The sequence below is a fragment of the Bidens hawaiensis genome, unplaced genomic scaffold, assembly GCF_021521415.1.
Source record: "Bidens hawaiensis isolate Kalapana, Puna unplaced genomic scaffold, B.hawaiensis_p1.1 tig00015201_1, whole genome shotgun sequence".
In the NCBI taxonomy this organism is placed as follows: domain Eukaryota; kingdom Viridiplantae; phylum Streptophyta; class Magnoliopsida; order Asterales; family Asteraceae; genus Bidens; species Bidens hawaiensis.
Window position 1 is genome coordinate 52,262 of NW_027492350.1, and position 20,041 is coordinate 72,302.

The 20,041-nt window shown below is 34.2% G+C and overlaps 1 pseudogene; it reads right to left on the reverse strand.

The window, feature by feature from the left end:
* Nucleotides 1–6,183: 6,183 nt before the first annotated feature.
* Nucleotides 6,184–7,476, reverse strand: LOC143548576 (ethylene-responsive transcription factor ERF084 pseudogene; annotated as a pseudogene).
* Nucleotides 7,477–20,041: the final 12,565 nt, after the last annotated feature.

Genomic DNA, 20,041 nt, shown 5'->3' on the forward strand with positions numbered 1-20,041 from the left:
TTATGGCTATGAAAAACGACAACCACTTAGTACATATGATCGAAAACGAAGCCTCATGTATTATTGAACTAAAAGTCTATAGTCAATATGTTGACGTTAGACGTCTGAACACACGACAAGATCATTGAAAACAATGTACTTGTGTATTTTACTACATTACAAACATTATTGTAATCATTATTAAGATTAAACTGAATAGCTTTACGCATCGTGTTTAAAAGTTTGTTTAACAAATTAAAGTAAGCATCATTATTTATAACTATCACATCATGCATGTAACTCATGGAGGGCCCTAAAGGTTGGATTAAAAAAATCTTTGCTTTAGGTCACAAAATCATTGTAGACCATGGTTTGTTCACATCGTTGTGGTGAGAAAACGGTAGTAGAGATGTCATGATCAAAGCACCATTTAATATGAGTGGGTGGCGGGTTCTTGCGAAATGATAGCTTGGGCCTAGCTAATTCATGGAGTTTAATTATATAAGTACGTGAAATGGAGATAAAGCGATGATCTACTATGATGTATAACGAAAGAGTGTACAAAAATAAGGCATCCATCACATTGAACGTATTGGATATGGATATGGTGTCGGTGTGATCAAGGACATTGGCAATATTGTTTATCTTTTGTAAACGAACCATAACTTTATTGACTCAACTTACGCTGTATAAATCTCCCATCTAAAATGTCTTGGAACGCCTATTTTTAGTAGCGGTCGCCTTATACTTGAGTTGGATTTGCCCTGACGAGTTCGCTTTTTTCCACGGCCTCGTGTGTGGCATATATGTATGACTCCTGCCAAGTTCTTAGCTTTGGTGTCTATATTTTCCAAAAGGAAATCCATTAAATGTTTTTCTTTAGATAGAACAAGAAGTGGCACGTAGACGTGTGTTGAGACCGATCTTACCTTCATTACATGCTATGCACATTTGGAGAAAGCTTCGCACGTCTCATGGCATGGTGGCAACCGAGGCAAAAATATAAAAAAATAAAAAAAATACAATAATAATAATAATAATAATAATAATAATAATAACTTACTACAACAACCGGCCCTAGTTTTCTCTCTTTTAGATAGGGCTGTAAATGAGCTGAGTCGAGTCGAGCCAGAGTGTGCTCGAGCTCGAGCTCGAACTTAATCGAGCTGGCTAGAGCTCGACTCGTTTTCTATATCGCGCTGAAAATCGAGCTCGAGCTCGGCTCGTATAAAGCTCGAGCCGAGCTCGAGCTCATCAAGCCGGACTCCTTTAAATTTTTTTTATTTTTTATTTTATATTTTACAAATTTTGATATATAGAATACAAAAAAATATAATTTTAACATACATATTATATAAAATTTATAAACTAGAGAATTATAAATTTATTTGCTTTATTTTCGTTATTCTTTTATAAGGATTTAGGTATCGAGTGACATAATATATGTATAATTTTTATTTATTTATTTCTTGGTATGATATTATTATATATAGATATTAAAATTTAGTGTTTAATCTAAACGAGCCAACGAGCCGAGCTAACGAGTCGAGCCAAGACTGAGCCACGAGCCGAGTTGACCCTGGCTCGAGCTCGGCTCGTTTAAAATTACTATACATGACCCGTTGAACTCGGCTAAATAACTCCACAGCTTCAGATGCGAGGAAACCAAAAGTTTCAAATGTAAAAGAAATAAATAAGTGGTGGTTGTCAAGACACAACTTCTCATGTTTAGTTACCTTCCATGTAACAACGTTTTAAGCTGTTTGACCTGCTGTGAAACTACTACTCCCTGTTTAGTCATCTTGCTTGAAATTTAATTTAAAATGAAATCGTATAAACGTAGTTTACCTATTCGATTTTCTTTTTATTATCATCACACCATTCCCATAAATTTGTTAACTTCAAAATTTGAAAATGCAGGGATAAGATATAGATTTTAAATTTAATGATTTGTATAATGAACTTCATTAATTTATCAGTAAATAATACAAGTCAATGACATAGTATTGTGACAAAATGAAAAAAGGACATGGGTAGAAATAATGGCACACATCGTTTCTCTTGTTTACTTTTGGCATATTTTTTTAAAAAACTTTTTCACCAAATTGGGTTTGGGTTTTTGGGTTAACCCTGCCAACAAGTGATAGATAGGCCTCTTAGTCCAAAGCCTGTTCATTGGTTTGCATATTCTCAGCTTCATTTTAATATCTTAAATTGATCAAACAAAACATTCAATTTCACCTACGTTAATTAAATTGCCATTCTCACTTTGATAATGGTAACATGATTTGGATGTGAAATAAGAAGTTAATAGAAGGGTTGAAGCCCTTATAAATGCAACATCTAGTCGTTAAAAAAGTACTATACACTTTAAATTTCATTATTTTTTTTTAACAAATACTACATATAATCATAAAAAAATAAAAATTTGTCTATTGAAAAGCAGTGAAAATCTAAACAAATACTACATAGAAGTATTTAAAAAAAGCTTAAAATCTATAACAAATACTACATGTAAAAAATATACTTGAAGAAAAAAAAACACTAATTATAGATCCATTTTGGGCTTTTTCTTAAATTTGCATTAGTAATATATTTTTCATATTAGAATACCAATGGATTGATGGTCTATTGACACGTCAAAACTTTTAAACACCATGGGTTGAAAGGGTTTGAAAAGTCTTGAGTTTAACGGTTAAAGTCTCATAGACGTCAAAAGAATTTCGTCTTTACAGAAAAAAAGATAAAAAAAAGAATATATATGATATGACCTAGTGCAATTAATTGACAATTAAGTAATTACGTGACAGGTTGAGTAGGTGAAGCTTGACTTGAGCATACATGGTAGCTTACTGGTTTGAACCGGTGGTTAATAAGGTTGTTAGATTTACGAGGTTCAGGAGGTGTCACACTTACTGCTACGTACGTATGGGCAGGCCATGGGAACGTGTTGTATAATTAAGGTCTAGATCATCTCTTGTTAAACAGTATTTAAATGTGTTTTGATTTGATATTATTATCTTTTGTGACGTCACTTCTGGTTTTCAATCTTTTATTTTGTTGTTAACAACAATCTCACAATTCTTTGGTTAGATTTGTTGTATTATTTGAATTTGATAAGAGTCTTGCTATCTAACATTTTATGCCAACTTGTATATCATATTATATGTGTAGTGTTATATTGTTCACCCTATCATACGCGTTGTAAGTTGTCATATTGGCCGTAGATGAAAAAGGTCATACGACTAGGAATAATGAGATTTATTTTCCCAAGTACATGTATCTGTATTTATATCAGCACCCGCACATGTACCGATTTAGTCTATGCAGTACGAATATCGATACCAAGATTTTATGATTTTAGTATTCGATAATTACATATACGGGTATTTCGGTATTTTGTACACGTTTTGAACATGTAGAGGTTTTATTGAAAACTTTCATATTTATATGTCTAAAAATATAGGTTCAACCGATTTTTAATCATGTAGAGCTACTCGTACCAATTTATCCAACTTGGTACCTGTACCAATTCAGTTTGTTTGTTACCCACACTCGTATCGGTACTTAAATCATTGGAGATTTGAAAAAAAAAAACAAAAAAGCAAAGCGGGTACCGAGCCAATACTTGTACCCCCCATCCGCACCATACTAATAATAATAAATCTGGTACGATATTCGGTACTCAGATTTATTGATTTTCAGTACATGCACTTTCACTACCGATACGAGCACAGATATATATGGTACTAATCTCATCTATAAACGACCCATATGGTTTTATCAGCGATCATATCAGTTATTTCTTTATCAGCCAAAAAATCATACGGGTCGTATGCTTTGGCTCAAATACGTTATAATTTTGGTATTTTTCCTGTATAATCACGTTATAAAAAATTGTGCATTGCATTTAATATAACTTGGCATGCTATGATGATAGAAGTAACTTAAAAATGAAATACAAGTTATGTTGGACTGTATATGATTGAAAGACATGAATACAGCAATACTATGTATGTCATCTCATTGCTACCACTGCAATCTTATCTGGACTCACTATTTTGATTATAACGCAAGAGTAAGGAGTTGGTGATTGATACAATGATACAGTTGATATGCCAATGTATTCGTCTTACCTATGATTTATGATGTGGCCGGTTGCTTCAATACGTATCTTTTGGATATATGCCAATATAGAATAATAGTTTTATCCTTAATGAATGTTTATTTGTATCCTTAAAGACAACCTTAATTGTTTATCGCATTTGAATACCTTAATATATTAAAAATAAAATGTCTTTAATATTTCAAATCAAGTTTAATATTAAAAATATGTGTATAGAAATTATAGAATTATAAAAAAAATTCAAGATTTTATAGTACTTACGGTTTCCTCTAAAAAGTGTAAAAAAACACAGATCATGTCAAAACGTTTCCTTTGAAAAGATCATGTTTTTGTTCTCGATTGCCGACAATTCGAGGCTACAAGTAATTCTGTTCTTGTAAAAAAAACACATTTCTATTATTTTGTGAAGAATCAATTGATTTCATTAATAATAGAACCCCCTTTATATAGGGTGAAGAGTTAGAATTCTACATATGGCAACTAGATCAATACTAATCAAATACAACTCATATTTAATATATATCTAATAATAATATATATCCTCTAATAATTTCATGTTAAAGCCATTTCTTTTGACTACCGAATGACCAATGGGTCCGCTTGACCCTTATTTACTATTTACTACATTCAAAAGATAAGAGTTTAGTACCGAATTTTATATAGGAAGTTGTAAGACTCGTGATCGGGATGGCCATGAAGCTTATTCCATAACAATCAAAATTTATATAGAGCAAGATGAGATCAGCCGGGACGGAAACTTCGTCCCTATTGGCATCGTCTAAAATCTTCATCCCGAATTGCTTGTCTTGAAACCACTCTATGGAGTCTTATGTTTAAAGTATAAATTTTAGCAAAAGTACCATTGTACAAACTTAACTGTTTTGTCAATCTTCTTACACACAGTCTCTAATTTTATATTTATATTTACATATTTATTTATTATAAAACTTTGAAACCTCAATTATATTAAATAAAAATATATATTTCATACACACCTTTCTAATAATAGGTAGTGTGCCCTTTATCTACATGGGGTAAGATCCGGTACACATAAACTTAAAATACTAAACATGAAAATAATTATAGTAATTATAGTTTTATATTTAAGTAATTATGTTATAAAAAATAAACCAAAGTAATAATAATTACTTTAGTTTAAAAGTTATAGGATAATAATAATTACACTAATATTAACATAATTACTCTAATTATTTATATTTTTTTTTTCATGATAGAAAGTCATATCCAAACTCATATACATATGAACCCTGTCCTATTTAATTTTAAATTAAAATTATCTTTAAGAACAACCTAGTATTCTTAACAAACAAATCCCTTGTGAGTTTGACACAACCCTGTCCTTAAACAACAAAAGTGTACTTGCGGAATATCATTAAAGAATCTCTAAATTCACTGTTTTTATTTCCTTTTCTTGGATTTTCAATACAGTGAAATCGTACTCCTTGAATCTCGTTTTTAACCAATCAGGGACATTTTATTGTATAAATTTGTCCATTTTCGTCTTCCCCTTATCAATATCAACCGTTCATAAAAATATTTAATCACAAAAAATTATTAATGTGAAAATACCCGTCCATTTTATCAATAAAAGTAAATAAAATGCTCGTTTAACCAGATTATATCAAAATATCCACTCCAAATTTAATTGACCCGTCTACTTAATAATCATCCATTTATGAGATTTTCTACAAATAAGATTCTGGCACGAGCCAAAAATGTCAACGGAAGCCAAAAATTTCGCTCGAAGCAGAAAAAATCTTTTTTGGAAGCCAAACTAAATCTCGTTGAGACACCTAAGAAACTCGTTGGTTCCCCATTTCTTTTTTCAAGAAGTATGGGCATGACTAGATATAATTGACAAGTAGCGTTACCTGGTTATTTGAAAATCTTGTCAAGTAATGATTATCTAAGTAGGCAAGTGAACTGGATAAAATGTTTATTTTAACCGATTAACAAAAGATATTGATCATTTTCCCATGCGACAAAGAACAATATACTATATACTAGACATAATTACATTAAATTATTAATTACTTTCAAAGCCACTTCTACATCACTTATTCACTTTCATGATTAATATTGTTCATCTTCTTCTTTATCTCCATAGGACCAGTAGTGCTAAACAATTGACCTAGTGACGTCACAACGTGACACTTATTATTGCTAGTGCTACTAGACTTCTTCCTTTTTATAACTTCCAGTGGTGTAACGGTGGTAGACAATGGGAACACTGAGGGTATCTCAAAGTTGGTCCTGGCTTTTGACCCTCTTAGTCGCCTTGCCGCAGCGTCGTAAGCACGCGCTGCCTCCTCCGCCGTGTCAAACGTCCCTAGCCAGTGTCGGCATCGCCCTATCTTGTCGCGTATCTCCGCCGACCACCTCCCCCATGGCCTCTTTCTCACCCCTCGGTAATTCTTTTCCACTCCGCCGTTATTGACGTGCCTTTATTAGACACAATGTAATTAGATAAACGTTAGAGGTAATATTATGCAAATATGAACGAGTATATAAATCGTTTTCTATATAAACTCTAACAAGTGCCAGCCAGGGCCACGTGTAATCACACATGGCCCACTCTCTAGGAAGCCTATAATTTATAAAAAATTATTTACTTAAATATATAACTTTATTTTTAAAAAAAGTTAGGGTGAAATTCCATAAGGTGATTTTATACTTTAGGGATTCACTGTTTTTTTACTTGCTCTGGCCCCACCAGAATTCTAATTATAATTATCAGACCACGCATTATGATAGCTAAACATAACTGCACATGTTACGACACGTGACATCCCAGTTAGTGATAACCGGTTTTATAAAGAAATGGCGCAGTGGTAAAATGCATGTAACCCCCCTTTCAATTATTTCATAATTGTTTATTTTTGTAATTTTTTTAATACATATATAAATATAAAATAAAGAGCAAAAAAAATATGATTGGCCAACCCTCCCCACCCACGCTGTGTACACAACCAAAACGAGACTAAAACGAGCCAGGAGACCATGTGCTCGGCGTTTTGGCCTCGTTTCCATCTCCACAACATAGCCACTACGTGTGGTCTCAATACAATTTACATAATACATTACACATTTGTTACAAACACTTAAAAGAGTTGCATGATCCACCTTAACATTCTCGTTTCTTTAACGACATCAACCGCCGAATCTGTCTGTTTCCGGACCGTGGTTGGTGAATCACCTAACAACACTCGTTCTCCGACCACTGCGGCAATGCCTTCAAGACCCGAAACATGGTCGTATTCGTTTTCAGAATACGACCTTTCCGGTAAAGGGTGCTCTTGTACATGGTTGTTACTACAGTAGAATGGATCGTGTAAAGAAAAGGTGTTCATTGTTTTAAAGATTTGTCTTTATGTATCAAGTGTGTGCATGGATAATAATGAGACCTACTATTTATATCCACTTTTGACCCGACCCGTTTTACCAGACTTGTAAAGTTATAATATTAATTACACGAATGGTCACTGACTCACTGTTATGCTGTCAAAATTATGGAAATGATTCCTAGCTCGTTAAATAACAGGGTTTGTTTTCAACTACAGTTCCTTGTCCAGCTAGAATTATGGGACTTAATTTACTGTTTTTAGTGTCTTTATATCAGTATTATAATCATTTTAAACTAGACAGTTTAGTAATTTTAGTTTAACAATATTGAGTTATAAAACTATGTGTTATACTTAAGTCTTGAGCATAGGGGTGACCGGTTCAATACCTAAAATATTTTTAGACGAAATCGTGAAAATTTACCCTACGAATCAAAAAATGACGGTGACCAGAGACAACCCTGCCCCCTTTTAAGCTACGTCCTTGTCAGTATCACCTCATATTTTCCTCTAACGTTTATCCTCGTCATTGAACCTTTGTTATACTTTATTCTCCACCATTTAATTTTTTATATTATGTAAATACAAAAAGATATGAAAAGGAAAAAATTATCAAATTGTTTAGTGGCTTTTTGGGCTGGGTCATTGGGACACTATCGCTAGTGGTCTGGGGTAGGGGAAGAGGTGTTTGCGTGAGGTCGTTGGTGCCACCTCAGCACTACTAGTGGTCATTACTGAAGCATACCGGCTAGCCTAAGTATTTACTTAATTGGAGTACTTGCTTAAAAACATTATTTACATTTCTTTTAAAGTTAATTAGTAACATTTGTTGTTTAAATTTAAGATTGATATCGAGACTTAAAATGAAAAACAATATATAAGGTGTTTTTCGACCAAGTGACTGACGTTTCAAAGCACGTACAAAATTTCACAAACAATGGGGGTGGGCTCAAATTTTCTACCGAAACGAATAAATTTACACTATTACGCAAAAAATAATACATAGGGGCCGGGGCCACCCCTAACGTGATCACAATGAAACATTTTTTCATTATTTTCTCTTATACAATATTAGATATATGCATAATGGATATATAACATATAAAAAGTTTGATAATTAATGATGATGATGAGATGTAAGGAGTAAAAGGTAGAATGCAACACAGAAAGGAGCAATGAAAGCACCAATGAAGTGAATAGATACAAACTAATAATCAAACACGATATCTATGATGTCTATAAAAGTAATCGGTTCATATTTCATTGAATCTTAAGAAAAGGTTACAAGAAGGGGATGAGAAAATAGAATCCTATAACAAATGGGAAATCAGAGTTCACACATTCAATTCCATTGTTGCCTACATTTTCTTCTACCCGTGCTTATAACATGCTTCTATCAATTTTTCTTGTTGGGCTTTTACTAACATTTGAAATGGGCCTGCTTGGCTGGGTCCGTTGTCGTCTCATAGATGTGAATTGGGCTTGGACCGACAACGTTCATAACATAATTCTTTCAATTAAAATGAATATGTTGATATTTTCATAATTTTTATGACTATCGAGATAAAACATTATTTAACAAAGACACTCACGTAGTCACGTAGTTTGCATATTTTTAATATAAGATGGTTAACAGTATAAATTTTATTACTCTTTTAAGTGTTTATTTTTTTTAAATTCTGAGTTTTTGGTCACTTTACTAAATACTATCAGAAAAATTACAGCCATTCAAAGTATTATAAGTGTTATCCGTTTTTAAACAATAACTGTATAACACCTCATGTAATTAACTATGTTAGCAAAGAATTATTAGACCATGTGTAGTCAAAACGTCATATTCTTGGGCATTTTACTCCATGCGGCGTCCCCGTCATCAATGTAGAGTTTTGCAAAAAGTGGCGTAGTGGACAAACGTCACAATTCTCATACAATAATTAGCTATATTTCCCTGTCTCTCCCCTCCACACACACAATTTTATCAAAACTCGTGCCACATCCGCGTTTTGTAGAAAACGCGGGGGGGGGGGGGGGGTGTTTCCACTCCAAAACGCCATAACTTGGCTGGAGTACGCTTGGTCTTAAAGGTACATAGAATGATAGAAATATAGAATGAGAGAACATTAGATTATTAGAATGATAAGATGTTTGGGTTACCGATTGGGCCGTTCTATTAACACATTCATTATTATTCGTTTGGTGATATCTTCATAGTGTATATAATGGGCTATTTAGAAAATCCAACTAAAAAACTTAATTGGGCCCGATTTTTTTACATATTTTTTTGATGTGGAAATTGAAAGAATTAATTCATTTGAAAAGAAAACTATGTTCATCGTACAAGGTGTAACTACACATCTGGCGTTAAAGTTAAACCGTTCTAAGCATATCTTTAACTCATGTTTGTTATTGTTAGTTACATGGCTGAGAATTTTTTTTTTTACAGTTTACTATGAACTAAGGTTTCAACTTTAGCTCATATACTAAAATAACCGAAAGCTCAAGAGTTTTTTCCGACTACAAGTTTCATGTGTGTATTTAGGTGCTCGAGTAATCTATGGCATTACATACAGATACTAATTTCGTGTGATCTATTAGACAAGACAGCAGGGGCAGCCCCTGTCCGTTCCCATGAAAAAACTTTCTTGGTCCTCTAGCGCAAGACACAAACACTATTTCAGGTACCATGTCTAATGTCTTGAACATGAATTCTTCCTCCCTGTTTTTTCCTTTTGTTATTCGTAATTTGTTTCATGCCTTTTTGTAATTTTTTTTTTTATTATAATGATATCCGCTACATTGTTATTATGTTTTTATTAAGAGGATCGATAGGATAATAATCGTGTATATTTGAGCTGGTAAATATAACTTATTGAAAAATATGTCATGTTTCATGTTGTTTTATCTAACTAGTTTAATAAACTAGTTGTCTTTGGGTTGTTTTAAAAGTAAACGATCAACCCATTAGAAGTTCACTTTATAAAAATAAAAAGTCACCGAACATAATTTATGTGTTTAACCGGTTTAACCAATTGCTAACCCATTTAAAATACGTTGAACATGTTTACAACTCTTATCACAACCTAATTGACTTATTTACCTGACAACGTCCTTTAACCAACCAACTCATTTGACTTATTTAGATAAACGATTTAAACGAGTTATATTTAGGTTATACGGATTTAAGTGTGGTCTATCTATTTATCACTAGTATTTGGAGTTATATATAGATTATATGACATGCAAACCCGTTTGAAAAGTGTATCGAGATGAAGCATTAAAATCAGGCACGTAAAACTAGGGACAAGCCTCATTCAATTTAAATTTAATTCAATCCATGCATGACTCGACTCAATTCTTATCTTAAAAAATTATAAAAATCAGACCCACAATTAAAATCTTTACTTCTCTTTGGGCGTATCAACTTTTTATATTTTCTAATATATACCAATAATCAAATATAAAATGTATGTTACAAAATTTATTTACGTAAAAAAAAACACAAACAAATATTCTGGTATCCTCGTAGTGAAGTCATATCATATGTATGATCAACAATATATGAAAAAATGTGAATTAATTAACTTGTGTTGTATTGGTATATCGTATATGTCAGAGACTCAGAGCTGCTTAAACAAGTCACCATGCATTTATGCCAATGTTTTCACCTACGTCTCTTTTTCTTTCAATTCTATCCATGCATGCCCCGACTTATTTTTATTTTTAACCATTTTTTACCATAAACAGTTTCATATATGTAACACAATATTATACATGTATGCATCTATAGTGAAAATTATATTATGTAAGTTTTAATGTCATGGCCATAAAACTAATATAAGGATTTATAGTTTAGTTTATCTTTGTATGAGAAAGTCAGAAAACGACTCATTACTTATTGGCTTATTGGTGTTTTCAAAAACCAAATAAGTTAAAATGTGTGTGACAATTAAAAAAATCTTTTTTTTAGCTTTTTAAAAGAGTTTAAAAACAGTTTTTTAAAAGGCTCAAATTCTAGTTTTTTAAATGACTTTTTGAAAAAAACAAATAAGTCAATAAGTATTTTTCAAATTTAATCCCAAATATGTTCTTAATATAAAATGTTACTCACGATTGAATTTGGACGTGTTTAGTTGATTACCGAGTAAGTCCTATTCGGTCTGGGGCTAATCAACTAAATACGTAGTTTTTGTTTAAGAGGCTTTAAGGTTTGTTAGTTAGCTTGTTGGCCTAGTCGGGTTAACATTATACATACATTATCAAGTATATGGCTATATACGAGAGTTTATTGTATTCACGTAATGAAGTCATATGTATGAACTATGATCAACATACATTAATACATATGCAAAAAAATGTGAATTGTAACAATTGTCTATTGGTTGTCAGAATTGCTTAAACAACTCACCATGCATTTATGCCAATGTGTTTCACTTACGTCTCTAGTTCTTTCAATTCGGATGGTTTTCCAAAGCAATTTTAGTATTCACCAAAAATATAATATTTTAGTACATTATAAAGTATTTTGTCAGTAAAAAAATACCTTGGTTCAAAAAATATAATATTTCAATACATTATATGTCAGTAAAAAAAAATATTATATGGTATTTCAATATTTCAATAAATGTTGACCTATAAATACTATTGGTTTGGTCTTTTTGATCCACAATGATGGTTCAACATAACATTTTAGTGTCAATAACCATTGCATTACTCTTTATCACTTCATCTATTTCACAACCACTTTTCACCCATCAATTACATAAGAACCACACTAGAACCCATAACCATGGCCGCGGCCAAAAGTCTTTCAGCCGTGGTCAGAGGACAAAAGGCCGCAACCACAACAACAGATCAAAAAACTGCGGTGGATCACCAAATTGTGATCCATTATACGATTACCTGTTTGGAAAATGCGGCGGATGGCCATTCTCACAAAATGACCCCAACAATCCTTTTTTAACTCGGCCGTCCCCACCATGCCCACCCCCAAGCCCCCCACCAATACCACCACCACCCGTGGCCCCACCACCACCACCTCCTATCGTCCCATCTCCACCTCCGCCATCACCACCTCCACCGTCACCGCCGCCGCCATCACCACCACCACCCATCCCATCACCGCCTCCACCACCATTAGTCGCTTCACCGCCACCGGAGAACCCAACCCCATCGCCAGTTGTACTATCTCCGCCACCAGATTACACGCTTCCGCCTATAGTGACCGATCCACCTGGTTTTAACAACCCATTTCAAGCACCACCTTTGGTGCCGATATGGTCTTCACCACCAGGTGGTGGTGGTGGGGTAACTCTTCCACCACTAGTTTCTATATTCTCACCACCGGGTTTCCAAAACAACCCGCCGGACTCCGCCTTGTTGCCACCTTTAGTACCTATATTCTCACCACCACAACTTGGTTCCGGTCAAGGTGGTCAAATTCCACAACTCCCACCAATAGTTGACCCTGGTCAACAGCTGCCACCATTCTTCAACCCTGGTCAACAGTTTCCGCCAGAAGTCAACCCTGGTCAACAGTTTCCGCCAGAAGTCAACCCCGGTCAACTGTTTCCGCCGGTAGTCAACCCTGGTCAACAATTTCCGCCAGAATTTAATCCGGGTCAACAATTTCCGCCCGAGTTCAATCCGGGTCAACAGTTTCCGCCGGAACTACCATTTCCGGGAACAGGGGAGTCACCGGAGATCATAATGCCACCAATAATAGAAACTAAACCTTTAATATCAACGCCGTGAACACCGGAGATTGTTGTTAATCAATTTCAGCGTGTTCACCATCTTGTGTTTTGTTAGTTTCTAATAAATGTACAAAAACTATGATCTGAGAGTAACGGATCGTCAATAGTAATGTTATGGCCACAATAACGATAAATATATATTTGAAAAGACTAGTTATTGTTAGTGGTGTAGGTTATTGCTAGTTTGTTTCTTTCTTGATTTATTTTTTTTTTTAAATTGAATATGTGATATATAAAGAACGACTAAAAAAGAACTGTTAATGTAACAATCAGAAGTCAAAACCTCAAGATTCATAACTGTACGTGATTTATAATAAATATGAACCATAACATGTAAACGGAGTCCTTATGGAGGTGTTTTGCGTCAAGTGACGCCACATTACCATATGAGTTTTTTTACAACAAAACGGAGTAGTGGATGTTGTCCTTTCAGTCATTACCCAATTAATGTTTTTTGTGTTTTTTCTTTAATATTAAGATTTGATTGGTTGTAGTTTGTGCCAACAAAACCTGATTAGTTGGATGAAATATGAATAATGGAGTAGGCGCTCTACAGGAAAAACTCCAAACCCAAAACCAGCCCAAAGCGCCTTGGGAATGGTATATCCGCCTGTCCAGGCGCTATGGAGGCCTTTTGGGTGGATATCATCCACTACGTTTGGTCTAACAGTTTAATGAATATGTGATTATCAAATTTAAGTATATTAAAAAAATCACCATAACCACCATTTGACCATATAAACTTAAGCTTTATTTTTCTTTCACCAAAATCACCTTTGACTTTTGGCAATATGGCAAAAAAATCTCAACCCTTGGGCCATGACTATACTTTATGTTTTTGAATTAAAAAAAAATATATTTAAAAAAAATGTTTTAGAAATACACATGCCTATGCTTTTATTTTTTATTTTTTTAAAATAAAGCTTTGATAGAATGAAAACTCAATTGTGCCTACATCTTGGTATTAGAATGATTATAAAATTAATTTATTTTTTTGTTTATTATTGGATTTGTATATAATTTAAAAAAAATAAAATATCTAAATTTTTGTTATATAAATTCTTGTTTATATAATGTTAAGAATATAAATTGTATGGACCAACATAATTGAAGTGGGCTGTTAATTATGGAGGTGAACAATAGTAAGAAAATAAAAATGGGCCTTCAAACTCTTAGGGGGTGTTTGGTAGAGGGATTTGATTGGGGAGAAATGGAATTAGAAGTATTTCTTTTGTTTGTTTTCCACTTTTCATTTCTATTTCTCTTTTTATTTCTCTAAAACTAGAGAATTCCATTTTTCTTTAAAACAAATAGAAATCCATTTCTCAGCAGCCTCCTCATAGCATGTCACCACCTCGTCTCCGGCCACCACCCCGTCTCCGGCCACCACCCCGTCTCCGGCCGCCACCTCGTCTCCAAGTCTGCAACCGCCACCTCGTCTCCGCCGTTCGCAGTGGTGAACACAGAGATGGTAACCGGTTGATTGTGGTCGCAGGTGGGTGACAGTGGTGGTGGAAATCGGCGGTGGTTGCAGGTGGCTTCTGATTATCATCATCATCATCGCCACCACAACCACCACCACAAAATCTCCAAAGAGGCAGTGATGACAGATCTGAGCCTCCTTTTTCTATATCTTCTGTTCCAAAAATTTGAATCTTTTTAATTTCTTGTGTACTGTGGTTGAAGAAGGGGGTTTGGTGGCGGCAGCCGGTGGTGGTGGGCTGTGGTTGAAGAAAGGGCTGTGGTGGTGGTGCTGGTGGTGTGGGGCTGTGGTGGTGGGGCTGGTGGTGGTGGTGGGGCTGTGGTGGTGGTGCTGGTGGTGGTGGGGCTGTGGTGGTGGGGCTGCGGTGGTGAGTGGTGTCAGGTTGGGTGGAGGTGGGGTTGGGTATGGTAGAGTTCTCTGTTTATTTTCTCGTGTACCAAACAAGAGAAATGATTCTCATTCTCCATACCAATTCTCTTTCTCTACAATTCCATTTCCATTTCTATTTTCTCTCCATTTCCATTCTCTGTACCAAACACTCCCTTACACTCTAGCTGAGTTTGGCTGCAAACGGCCCAGTAAAGAAAACAAAGAAACCAATTTTTTTTTTCTTTTTTTTTTTTTGACTTGTGAGATTGAATCCTCGTCCTTTAGAAATGTAAAACTTTATCTAACCCATTGATATCGTTAGACAAAAAACTCTTTGTTAAGGAACTGAGAATTTAAGGGGATTTTTAACAGCAGGCGACTTGAAAGAATACGTGTCATGAGGTTTCTAACGCACGGCAAGTCGACAACCACCACCTTTTGGCTGCGTGAGAGTTATCGTTAAATAAAACTTAATTATAATGTATATCATATGTTATAATTATTACGTTTTTAAATGATTTATCATCTATTGTTCCAAATTTTCATGTTAATGGTTCAATAATATATGCAACATATACCATATATTTAGTTTACACGTAAAAGTGAATTTACACCTAAGTTAGATATACATTAGTTTTCATAACTTAAACTACAGTTATTAATCAATAATATAATTAATATTAGCAATGTGATCGATGATGACGCTTATAATTTTTACTTTCGTTATCAAATGCAATTCCAGTCTAATAGAAAATGTAATCCAGTATGCGTCTATTGGACACAATTTTTTAATTTATATCTCAATCAAAATGTTGCAAATTGTTATGAAACAACGTATATAAAAATTGTGTACACGAAATTACTTTTATATTTCCTAGATGGGATTGTTATGGACAACTTAAATGAAACCAAGAATGATAATTTGCCATGTTGTTAGTATGTTCATTTTGCACACACAAAAAATAAAAAAACATAACAAAATAATATTGGCGCTCTTGATGTTTTTTCTCTTTTAAGTGACGTTAGTTGGTGGCAGTAGTGTCTCTCCCAAAGAGTCATAACACTAATTAGCAATCTCTCTTTACACAAGTTCGATTCTAAGACGGTAATGTTCTCCTCATTTTAATAACATATACTTGTTGGATTCAAACCTATTACCCCAGAAAAAAACCTTATGGCAAAACCCCTAACCACCCGCTCATACTTTGTGGGCCTCTTGCATTAATAAAAAATTATAATCCGTCTCGCATGGATTATATTTAGTACAAGAAGTATATTGTTTTTGATATAAAGGATGACAAGAACATGAATATGAAACATTGAAACTTGGTTGGGGTGACTCACTCGTACCATAGATATGTTTTGTCCACAACAGGCGACTATTTTATTATTACAAAAACAATAGAAAAGATATCATTAAATTGGTAGGTGTATATTTATGGTAATATACAAAACAGGCCCCTCCCGATCCAATATAATAAAAGACAGATTACACCCTAGGCTAGTTGGCTTTTCCTTGGACACATACCAGGAACCATGTTTCAAAATCCAGTTTTTGAAACTTACCGGGTTTGGCTAAAAAATTGTTCAGCTGTTTTGATAAGTTAAAATTATAATTCCAAAAATATACAATCTCAACTCAAAAAATAATACAAAAATACATTATTCCATGATATAGAAAAGGCCGTCAGGTTAAAATTGATTGATTAGATGGTATAGTAAAGATTGCTAGGTTAAAACTTTTAATCGGAGGTAACTATTGGTCGCTAAAAGTCGTTTATCTAAATTTTAAACAACAAAGTTAACCTTGGGCTTGAAATGATACGAAGGTATAAACTAATATTACAAGTAATACCATCGGTTAAAATTACAAACCTTTCACATAATTAGATTTTTGATTTCTCTAATTATATTTACTTTCCTTTGTTGACTGTTAATTATCAACAAAGTAAATTATGTGAAAGGTAGTTTGAAAAACCAAATTATGTGAAAGGTTTGTAATTTTAGCCGTCGGTATTACCTGTAATACTGGTTTATACATTCGTACCATTTCAAGCCTAAGGTAACTTTTGCTGTTTAAATTTAGACAAAAGACTTTTAGTGATCAATATTTGCTTTCGATTAAAAGCTTTAACCTAGCAGTATTTTCCTATACCATCGAATCAATCAATTTTATCCTACCGATCACTTACCCAACTTCCAGTTTAACCAGTATTACCGATATGTATAAACCGGTTTTTAACAAACACACTCAACAAAGGGTAAAACAGTAAACTACACGATGAAAGAAGAAAATAAATTATATATTTATTTTAAGAAAACAAATAAAAAAATAATAATTAAAATAAAAACAAAAAGTGGGTTCTAACTTCTGAGTGTGGGTCCCACCCAACTCCAATCCATTCATTCCATCCTATAGTTAAACTACAACTTGTTTCACCCATTACACCATTCTCAACTTTCCACTCCTTCACGTCCTTCACTCTCCACACCATGACTCAAGAAGACCACTGGCTCACGGCGGCTATGGCCGACGACGACGTCGTTGCAGCACTCCTGGTTAAACTCCGACTACCCACCCTACCACCACAAAAGTGGACACTTCATCAACGCCGGTCAAGAACACAACCACCACTAGTGCCACCTACATCTAATAAGTCGGATACACCCAGAGCTAGTCCTACCACTCCATTATCGTGGAGTGGTAACACTACTAAGGAATGTAATCCGTTTGCTTTTATTATAAATACGTGGCAAAGTATTGTAAGTAACATACTGTGGCCTTGCTGCTATAATCTATTTTAAGACTAGTTGTGGATGATGGTGTTCTCTTTTATACCATAATTAACACCATCCCACTATCCCAGGTAGAGGCGCATAAACCGGTTTAAAACTTAAAAATCGGTTTGGGTTGAAACCGGTTCGGTTTGGTCAATAAAAGTCAAACCGATTTATGATCATTTACGGTTCGGGTTGAACTGGTTTTTCGACCAAGTTGCGATCGGTTCGGTTTGGGTTTTGATTGGTTTCGGTTCGGGTTTTGACCGATTTTTGCTCGGTTTTGGCCGGTTTCGGTTCGGTTAACCACTTTGGAACCGGTTCCAAATCTACGGTGTCCAAACCGATTACTACATAATCTGTTTAAAACCGGTTCAGTTTCGGTTTGGTTTTCGGGCGTAGGCAGCTTTAGGGAATGAATTCGGTCGGACCCGTACAAAATTTTGTTTTAGTATTATATATTAGTGTATTTTGCATTGAATCCGTAGAAATTTAAGCATCGAACCCGCGGAAACCCAAATCTAAGTGATAAACAATCGGTCCGTCCCTCGAAATTTTCTGAACCCGTAAGAAAAAAAATTTCTGGCTACACCACTGCGCCATCCACAAAACCACAAAATTACCATTCTACCCTCATGTATTTACCAACACAGGTCTCGCCGGGTTTTTGTTGACCGACTTGTTTATTTATTTTTATACAACTAAATTCTGAGAATTGCTTATTTGTTTTTTGAAAAGCAAAAGCTGATTAGTAAACATGAATTTATGTGCAAAATTCAGCATTTTCAAACTGATTTTACTTTTCAAAAATAAATAAACAGTTTTTAGAAGCTTATCTAAATATGCATTTAATCTATATACTTTTGATTATTATTTGGGGTGACTTATTTTGAACGCATGGAGTCAAGAAGTTTGATAGACTTTCTACGTTTTCTTGCCACCATTTCCTCTGGCCCACACCCAACCAAAACTTGCCATCCTAATAAAGGGTATTTATGTCATTTCGTTGGCATAATAAACCGTTGACACGTATACAAATTACACATAAAACAATATGTCCTAATCATATCCGTCTACCCGTGGATGCCACTCAAAACACATTAGTAAATTAACTTTTAAGGGCATTATCGTCATTTAGGTGGCGTGTTTTCGTGGCAAGTAAGTGATGTGTCTGTGTTTGAGTTTGGTGTGTGTTGTGCACTTTGGGTGTGTCATGTGTAAGAGGAGTACAAATCGGGTTTTTTCTAATATCCGGGTTTGGGTATGAATCGGTTTCGGGTATGATCGGGTATTGGAAAATCGGGTATTGAGAGAAATCGGGTAGGGTTTGGGTAGGGTATTGAAGAGAAAAACTCAACCCTATGTACCCGGGTAGGGTATAATCGGGTTCGGGTATTGGAATCAGGTACGACCGGGTATTAATACCCGGTTTTGAATTTGTAAATTATTTATTCATTTTTAAATTTGTTTAAAATTTAAATTTGCTTTGTAATTTATAAAAATAATTAAACTATATTACAAAAACCATAAATCCACTTAAGTACAAATTATTTACTTAATAATATGCATTTTAAAAAAACTTAAACATAAAAGTTGTGAAGTAAACATAAAAATATACTATAAAAACTCATGTATTATTTCGGGTATTTGAAAATTGTTATCGGGTATAACCGGGTATGGGTATGAGGTATGACCGGTTTCGGGTATTTACGGGTATAAATCGGGTACGGTTCCGGATATGGGTATTGAGCTCAAAAAGCATACCCTATTCATACCCTGCGGGTAGGGTCGGTTCCGGTTTCGGGTATAGAATACCCGGGTATAAGAAAAACCGGTTCCGGGTATTTTTTTCGGGTCCGGTTTCGAGTACGTGTTTTTTGTGCACCTCTAGTCATGTGTGTTTCTAATTGTCCTTTTAGTCATGCTACTTTTGTGATAATTTTAACTATTTTGTGTCATCTAGTTTATTAAATTAAATTGAATTGAATGCAAGTATTTAAATGTTAAATGTTATGATATGTATCATTATTTTGCTATTAAAAGACAATTAAAAAGTGGATTGGATTGGTTATAAAATGATAAATTTTTAATCTTTTTCAAGATTCAAGTCATGTTTGACAAAGTGAAAAGCTAAACTACTCTACAATGTTTTTAGTGTTTAGAATGAATCTTTTACGTTACATCTCCCTAT